A 9,538-nucleotide genomic window follows, 5' to 3' on the forward strand; every position below is an offset into this window, starting at 1 on the left:
GGGATCAACCTACCCCTGGACCCAGCAATACCACTCTTGGGAATATACCCAAGAGATACCCTATCATAGTACATATGTATCTTAACAACATTCAAAGACAAGCAGGTCTTAAGACATCTGATCATCCAATGCAAGGAATACAGACAACCCAACTTATTTCTCAACACAATGGTTTTCCTGCACACTTTCTATTCTATGTGTGTGTGTGTGCAGGGAGATTATCATTTTATATACTGATGATAACCTTCTTAGGATACTAAAATTATACTTGTGTAGTTTATTTATTCAGATATGACCTTATTAGTCCTTTGCTTTTTGTAAATGGAAGATAAAGAAAATAGGCTCATTTCTTTGTTAACAGAATGAAGTAAATGCGAACTTTGAACATGCTAGAACCATGTTCATACACAAATCCTTTATATGTATATATTTATATATACACACATGTATTTTTTAAGAAAAAATAAATAATGTAACTCAGAATTGAGAAGACTCTCTGGAGCTCTATGATACTCTTTTCCCCTGGACTCCACCTTGGATTGTAAACACTTGAACAGACACTAATGCAATTTCTAGTAATTCAAAGCCAGATTTTCTTGGTAAGCTTATGATTCCCCATACACTATTGGTTCCTAAGATAATTAGGGGCTGCCAGGACTTGTCTGTCCTCCCTCAGTCTCTGAGTGGTCATGTTCACTCTGATGAGTCCCAGTTAACATAACCAGCTATATTACACACAGGCCATTTGCCCTATGATTTCCTTTGTCATTGTCCTGATGTTCCAGAGACATCCTCACATCCCACCTTTGAGTTCACATCTATCTCTATAATAGAAGTAAATGCTAGACATAGAGAATCGAGAAACCAATACTGGACTTTTTTTTCCTATAAGAAGAGCATATTAATATCTGTCCTTAGTGTTTCTCTAGGATCTGGCTTTGATTCTGACAGTAATTAAAATAAAGAACTTCAGGATTTCTGGCAATCCTAATATGCCATATGGATTTAGGAAAAGAAATACAGTAAACTTTTGCGTAATTAAACTTGGTATTTCCCTCTTGAATATGTGTGTGAATGGGGGCGAAGATAGGAAAGAGCTGCAGAGCATTCTGGGTGCTCCAAGGTCATTTGGTATAAGCAGCTTATGATCTTGTTTCTCATAAGAGAAAAGAAGCAAGAATATTCAAAGTGTTTTCTTTTCATGCCCATTGAGAGAAGTTGCCCTGTCAATTACCCTTCAAAAAGTTGTTAATTATTACAAAAAAAATTATTAAAAAGAATTAAAATTCGGACTTTTATAAAACTGAAAATTCCATTTTCAAGGTTATGATGAAAGTAAGGAACTTAATTCTTAGCCAGCATGGAAGATTACATGATCATGAAGGTGGTTATCACAGGACTCCAGATGTGTGAATCCTGCGGTTTCCCCAGATTCTGAAAACTCAACTGCCTAATCTGTGGTAGTGAGAGATTGCATTCATGTTCTCCCCTGAAGATAAAAAAAAAAAAATTAGAAGCGTCAACTCAACCAGTTTTACCAAGACAGCAAAATTCATGAAAATAAATGTTTACTATTAAACACATACCTATAACCAGTATCCATGGGATAAATTTTATAAGATATATTTCACATGAAATACCTTTAAATAAATAAATGGTACTGAGATATTAAATTACATACAATACTATTTATTTCTTATAATAATCTTTTAAGAATACCATTTCCCCAGAGACAATTTCACCAAGGCTTTCTGAGCTTCCTTGGAACATCTGGATATCAAACAGCTTAACCCAAACCTAGCAGCATCCCTTGAAGGCAAACTGCGCTCAAAATATTTTTAGGTGCCAAAAAATAATCTAACTACTCTTCTATATTATAACAAAAATATACTGCTTAATGGCAAAGAATAACCAACAACAGAGCGTATATGTGTTGTTCTTAACTAAGTAAATCTATTGACTGCTCATGATAGGGAGTAGAATGTAATTGGAATGGTGAGTCTGGGTGAGGTGATGGATTCTCAGTAAAAGGAGCTTATTTAAGCTACAGCCTATAAAAACTGAAAAGTAACACCACCGTCCTGTGTTCTTTTACCATCTGCCATGAAATTACATTCATCTATTTCAGGGGGAACAAAGCCAATGGAGATAAATTTAAGTTCACCGAAGAGAGTTTGTGTTTACAGCAGTACCCAGCGTGCTGGTATTGCTTAATAAATGTCAAATCTGATGGATAATATTCATTTAGATGTTACATGGCTGCTTTTACATTTCCCACTGCAAAGCTTTGAATTATAGACAGTGCAGCAAAATGTCTTTATTCTAATTTAATTTCACAATACCTAATTATGGAAGCTTACCATATTCAGTTTAAGTGTCTTAGGACTAAAAGAATCATTACTATTTGTGTTTTCAATTCAATTGCTCACAGACCAATAAACACTTATTGCAACCTCTCAGGAGAAGACAGGAAGATGCATGTGGCTCATGCATTAAAACTCCCATCCTCAATCACATCCCAACATAATGGAAGAAATAGATACAGATGTAATTAACTATAAACCTATTTATCATTTAATATATTATTTTGTGAGGCTTTTGTGCATTCATCTACTTTGGATCAAATTCCTTTTAATGCATTGATTTTCCCCCTTATCTTTTATTTTGAAAGTCTTTTTAAAACTCTATTTTCCCTACTTGTGCTACGTAATTCACTAAAACTCATAGCAGAATGCTACTTTGAAGTGAGTTTAGAAATATTAGATAAAAATTGTAATGATTGATGAATAAATAATTACAATAATTTAAAATATATAACAAAGAATACTATGCATTGAGATTGTATCATTCTATATATTATAACCAAGGAAAACTGAGTGAAGTAAACTTTACTCATATTGAATAAATTTCTAAGTGTAAGAAAACAAATAAATGAAATAATAAAAGTATCTCTTTTTATCTATGAACCTCATATTTTAAAACCAAAAATAAAACGAGATTTTTCTTCATTTTATCACGCAATCATGTAGAACGTATTTCTTGGTGGATATGTTTTCAATACTTGTTTTTTCATGCAGAGTTCATTAGAGAATGCTCCACAAAAGAAAAAAAAATATTCCTCTTGATGAGGAATGTGAGGAAATAGTATACTAAAGCCCAGATAATGTAAAATTATTTTTAATTACTCATAGGATTATTTTGTCTCCTCAAACATTCAATCAGTTTTGTGACACTAGTTTTCTTCATTCAGCTCATTTCCAGACTGAAGTCTAAATGAATAATGATTCTATGACACACTGATCTTGCCAGAATTTCTTTCTTAGAAAGCTATGCAGACTTATTTTAAAAGTGGAACAATAACTGAAAATACATCTATCAGCAACAACAGCCCTCTAAGTTCTATCTTTCTGATTTGTTCCTCTTGCACTGTGAATTCCGACCACGACTATTCTACTTCTTCTTTGTTCAATGACAAGTGATGACTTCAGCAACTGTGGAACCCACTGCACATACAAATCTTACCTGTGCCCCCTACTTCCTGTCTGTAGAGTCACGTGATTGCAATGTTTCCCTTAGAGAAATGGATAGAGAGTCACTAGTTCATAAAACATTCTTCAACTTGGGTGTGATGGTACAACATGCCCCCAAAACATTGACTCCATACACACTTTGCTTTCAGCTTAAATGTCAGTGTTTCTAAAAAGAATTCTGCTTGTAAGAAAGTCCTATTGCTCAAAAAGCTAAAATAGGAGAAAGAAAGAAAGAAAGAAAGAAAGAAAGAAAGAAAGAAGGAAAGAAAGAAAGAAAAAAGAAAGAAAGAGAAATCATGAAAATGAAAGTTAATAATTCTGTTAAAATGTCTTCAGTTTGTATATTCATAAATTTTCTTTACCTAACACTGATTGAGTCATTCACTCTTTAATACATTCTAAAAGCTGGACACTCCTGGTGCTGATGAAGCACACTTTTTATTACAGCACAAGGGCAAAAATTATGGCAGAACTCTGTGCGTTAGTCCAGCCTGCAACAGATTGAGTTCTAGGAGAGCTAGGGCTGTTAAACAGAGAAATCCTGTCTGGAAAAAAAAAAACCTAAACATTGTATAATAATGTGAATAAGTAATTCTTAATATCAGTGGATGCCTGGGAGTACAGAAGAAAATATGGAGTAAATTAGTAATTTTACTTGTAATGAATTAATTTACTAGGAGATGGAAATTTGCTGAATGTCATATTTTCAGGAAATTTTATGAAATCTATTCTGTATATCATTCAAAAATAATTTTTTGAACACATATAAGGCAGTATTCCTTAATATTTTATTTAAAATGTTGTACTATATATACAGTTTGCTTCTATTTTCCGATATATACCTGAAGTCAGACTGAAGATGCCACAAGAAAAATTCTTCATTGGAAGTGATATTCAGAATTTTGGTTTATATTCACTTATTTCCGTATTTTTATGTTTAAATATAATGGAGCTTGGAGGTTGCAATTCACAGTTTCATATCTGTTTCTTCAGAAGTCTCTATCTATCTATCTATCTATCTATCTATCTATCTATCTATCTATCTATCATCTATCTATCTATCTATCTATCTATCTATATTTGAATAGACATCTGAATCAAGATTAATAATTAAAGGAAAAAGGAACGTTGAGGATAATTGTCAATATTTTTCCATTTACTTTGTCGTTTCATCCATATATGCTCCTTTAGTTAAGTATTTTTAACCTTTCAAGGTGGGAATATGGTGACTAAATGCAGAAAATAGAACTTGACAATGTAGAATAACATATTTTAATATAGGCTTCCTACATATTGAGACAGATTATAATGACACCATGTGAACAATTTAAGGAAAAAATTTTAGAAAAAATATTTGCAAACCAATACCTTATATAAATACAATTTGAAAAAACCGAATCTTATAAAATCATAAGTAGTGAAATCTTGGAGCACATTCTCTTTTTCAGGATACCTTGCTCATGCTAGATATTGGGGCAGGGGCTTGGTCTTGCCGAGAAGCAAAGTGTTAGACTTTGTTGACTCCCCATGAGAAGACCTTTCTGAGGAGATGGGAGGAAGGGAGGTAGTGGGAATGGGGATAGCTATGTAAAATGAGAAAAGATAGCATTAAAAATCTAATTTTAAAAAAAGAGGTACAAAGGTGTGAAAAATTGTCTCATGCAGAAATTAGAAGTTTCCCAGAGTTTTAAATTTCATATCATTTTAAAGATGATAAGAGTTGTTTTTAAACAGTGGTACACATTTGGAGCTAGATAAAGTGCGAATTGTATGCAAATAAACTAAATGGTGACTTTTATTTCAAAGACAAACCATTAATTGAAAGAAACCAATGATACTACTTCTCATGTGACACACATCAACTGTACCAATGAGCAAATAAAAATGAAAACTCTCGACAACTTTGGAGCCAGCCTTCTGCCACTCTATTTTTTTTTATTTAATATAAAAATGCTTTGGACATAACCATTAAAGTATATGAACATTTTTAGATTCCTTAACTTCTTTTCCCCCTAAAAGATTGGACTTACTGGGTTTATCTACTTCTTCAAGCTATTTTATAGTAGATGCAGTACATATCTTTAAAGGTTTTCTTTGTTTTATTGCATATACATGCTTCAGCATAAATGGGTACTAATGGAGCAATCAGAAAGTATTCAAAGAAAGTTGCAGTGAGAATAATCAGCAGATCAAATTAGTTGCCTATTATCATGACATATGAGAAATTATATAAAGGTATTCTGACTAGATGATAGTTTTTGTGAATTATCCGACAACAAAGCTATTTTTAAATACCACAAATATTCTCTTAGACATATAAAAACTTCAGGATTGGATATTTATAAGAATTCAATGAGAATATATGGCATACGCACATTTTAAAATCATAATGCTGGAGTATCTCACTTATTTTCGGCAAAATGATATCCAGAGATATTAATATTAGTATCAGGTGTACATCAATAAACCTGCACACAGTTCAGGTTTTTTCAAGAATAGTTTATTACAAAATAATGACCAGTATGATGATTTATTCATTATAGAGGTTTTGTAGGAAATATTGTATTTATGTTGTGAAAAACCTTTGTCATTTTCATATACCTTCTTCCTTAATCTTTCTTAAGCTCATGCTGATAGCTCATTTCATGACGTATCCTTGTGTTCTCAAGTTGTCACCAGGTTGTCAAGTGTAGTTATATACCAAAACTTCTTCCAACATTTTATTGGTGTCCTGTGTCTATGTATAATAACCTACATTGATTTTCAGATAATAAATTGAAGCCTTCAATTTGAATTGATTTATAATTTCAATAGAGAAAATACCTTCTTAAATGGGTTACAACGTTACAAAACTCCACAGGATACACAATTCTGAACTGATATAAATTAAATGATCCCTTTTGAACTCTTAGAGCATCAAAGATGAAAACACATAGTCTTAATGTTCAGCAGAATAGATTTCTTTTATGCCATTACTGAAGAATTTACTGTTCACAGGAGGAAGGTCACTTAAAACAGAAGAGGCATGTTTGGTATGAATCTTAAGCAATAAAAGTCAGAATATATGACAGGAATGTATAATTTCTTTACTAACTTATTGTGGTTTGCTGAAGATGGTTAGATGGTGAGGAAGGAGATAATGCATAAGGTATTTACAGATTGGATTAATGTCAATTGAATAATTGTTTTTTACCTATGAGAAATCAAGATGAGAAAATATTAGTGATTTTGTATGAACTGGTAGATGAAAAATCTGTTAGATTGTAATTCTTCCCACTTTCCTTTCCTTTCAGACAATTATGTGTGACTTTATTAACCACGTTGAAGTAGTACTTTCTAGTCGGTACCACCATCAAAAATTATGGCATGGAGACTTATCACAAATTATGAAAGGTTGAGTTTAACTCAGGATTTTTCAAACTAACTCTTTTTTTATCGTTTTTAACAAAATACAACAAACTATCTTATTTCATCATACATACCAATCCAGGTTCCCACTCTCCCACTCCCATTCCCTCCACATACTCTCCCCCTCCACCCCTATCCAGTTTTCAGAGAGGGTAAGACACATTACTCTGTGAAAGGTGCAAGGCCCTCCCTAATGCATCTTGGCTGAGCAAGGTATATATCCAAAGAGAATGGGTTTCCAAAAAACCAGTACATGAAGTAGGGATAAATCTTGGTGCTATTGTCAGTGTCCTTCAGTCTGCTCCACCCATGCAACTCTCAAGCACATTCAGAGCAACTAGATTAATCTGATGCTTGTTCCCCAGTCCAGCTAGAGTTGGTGAGCTCCCATTTGCACAGGTAAACTGTTTCAGTGGGTGTACCCATCACAATCTTGACCTCTTTGCTCATATTCTCACTCCTCCCACTCTTGAGCTGAATTTTGGGAACTCAGTCCAGTGCTCCAAATGTGAGTTTCTTCCTCTGTTTCCATCGGTTTCTGGACGAAGGTTCTATGATGATATTTAAGATATTCATCAGTCTGATGACAGGACAAGGCAAGTTTGGGCCTCTTCTTTTTTATTGTTTAGAGTCTTAACTGGGGTATCGTTGTAGATTCCTGGGAATTTCTCTAGAGCCAGGTTTATTGCTAACCCTATAATGGTTCCCTCAATCAAGACATCTCTTTCATTGCAATCATCTTTGTCCTTCCTCCATCTTGACTATCCCATTTCTTCAAGTGCTTCTCATTCTTCCCCATCTTCTTTTCCTCTTCTACTTTGCCTTCTCCCCCAACCCTATGCTCCCAATTTTGTCAGGCTATCTTGTCTGCTTGGACTTTCCAAGTGGATCTATATATGTTTTTCTCAGAGTTCACCTTATTACTTTGCTTCTCTAGGATCGTGAACTATAGGCTCAATATCCTTTGATTATAGCTATTATCCACTGATAAGTGAGTGCATGCCACGTTCATCTTTTTTGGGTCTGGGTTACCTCATTTACGATAGTGTTTTCTAATTCCATCAATTTGTAGGCAAAACTCAAAAAGTCAGTTTTTTATTGATGAGTAGTACTCTAACGTGTAAATGTGCTACATTTTGTATAACCATTCTTAAGTTGAGGGACATCTAGGTTGTTTCCAGGTTCTGGCTATTACAAATAATGCTGCTATGAACATAGTTGAGTACATGTCCATGTGGTATGATTGAGCATCTTTTGGGTATATGTACAATGGTGGTATTGCTGGATCCTGAGGTAGGTTGATTCCCAGTTTTCTGAGTAACAACATTACTAATTTCCAGAGTGGTTGTACAAGCTTGCATTCCCACCAGCAATGGATGAGTATTTCTCTTACTCCACATCCTCTCCAGCATAAGCTATTATTGGTGTTTTTGGTCTTAGCCATGTAACAGGTATAAGATGATATCTCTGAATTATTTGTTTTGCATTTCACTGATGGCTAAGAATTTTAAACATTCCCTTAAGTATCTTTTGGCCATTTGAGATTCTTCTGTTGAGAATTTTCTGTTTAGTTCTGTATCACATTTTTAAATTGGGTTATTTAGAATTTTGATATCTACTTTCTAGAGTTCTTTATATATTTTGGAGATCATTCATTAAGAAGGATAAGAATCAATAATAAATGTTGGATAATTTAGAAATTTCTAGACTCCAGAAAAGCTTAGTATCTAGAAAGGAACACAGCTGATATCTCTTTTATGATAGAATCTAGAACATGGGAATGGTTGTTGAAATACATATTTGTTTAGGATCATTTCCTTTACCCATAAATCCATTTTATTCTCTTTTTAAAACTATGAAAAATACTGTAATATATCCTGGATGTTAATGTTTTATTCATGTACTGAGTATGTGTACTGCAGACATTTTCTTCATATGTGGATCACTAAAGCACTGATGTGTAAAACATTTTATTAGGCAGACTGAGTTTGCCTGGAAAGCACCAAAGCCTGATTCTATTCCTGAACAATGCATAAGTGAGCCATGGCAACATATTTCTATAATCCTCATCCTCAAGAAGTAGAGATAATCACAAATTCAAGTTTACCCTTGATCACATGGTGAATTTGAAGATATTCTCAAAACCTTATTACACAATTGTGAAAGAAACAGAACTAATGACTTTATAAAGGGTGGTGATTGTTTTAGATATGTATTTCTATAAAGACTAATTTTATTGAGTCATTAAAATAAAGAATTTGTCACTGTAGACACTGAAATCCAGGTACTTCAATAGATTCCATGACTGAAATTCTTAGGTAAGAAAACAAGCAGGTATTAGAGTAATAACACAGTCACTGAGAGAAAATGTGTATTCAAGAAGGATTTGTTGCATACAAGCAGGTATGGTCTCATTGTTTTATAAGAGGTTTATGTCCTAACCCTGAGGCCTATAGTGATTCTGTGATTTCCTTCCTGATCACACTATAAAGGGAAGAAAAAAGAATGAGTGTTCTCAACTCAGGTTCCTAAAATAATTACATTTTTAAGAATATATATATATATTCTCTAAAATATATCTTATATAGTATATACTTATA

General features: G+C 33.3%; 1 pseudogene; it reads left to right on the forward strand.

The window, feature by feature from the left end:
* The first annotated feature begins 1,347 nt into the window (after window positions 1–1,347).
* Window positions 1,348–1,492, forward strand: LOC113457008 (annotated as a pseudogene).
* The last annotated feature ends 8,046 nt before the right edge of the window (window positions 1,493–9,538 follow it).

Source organism: Microtus ochrogaster, chromosome 1 (assembly GCF_000317375.1).
Source record: "Microtus ochrogaster isolate Prairie Vole_2 chromosome 1, MicOch1.0, whole genome shotgun sequence".
In the NCBI taxonomy this organism is placed as follows: Eukaryota; Metazoa; Chordata; class Mammalia; order Rodentia; family Cricetidae; genus Microtus; species Microtus ochrogaster.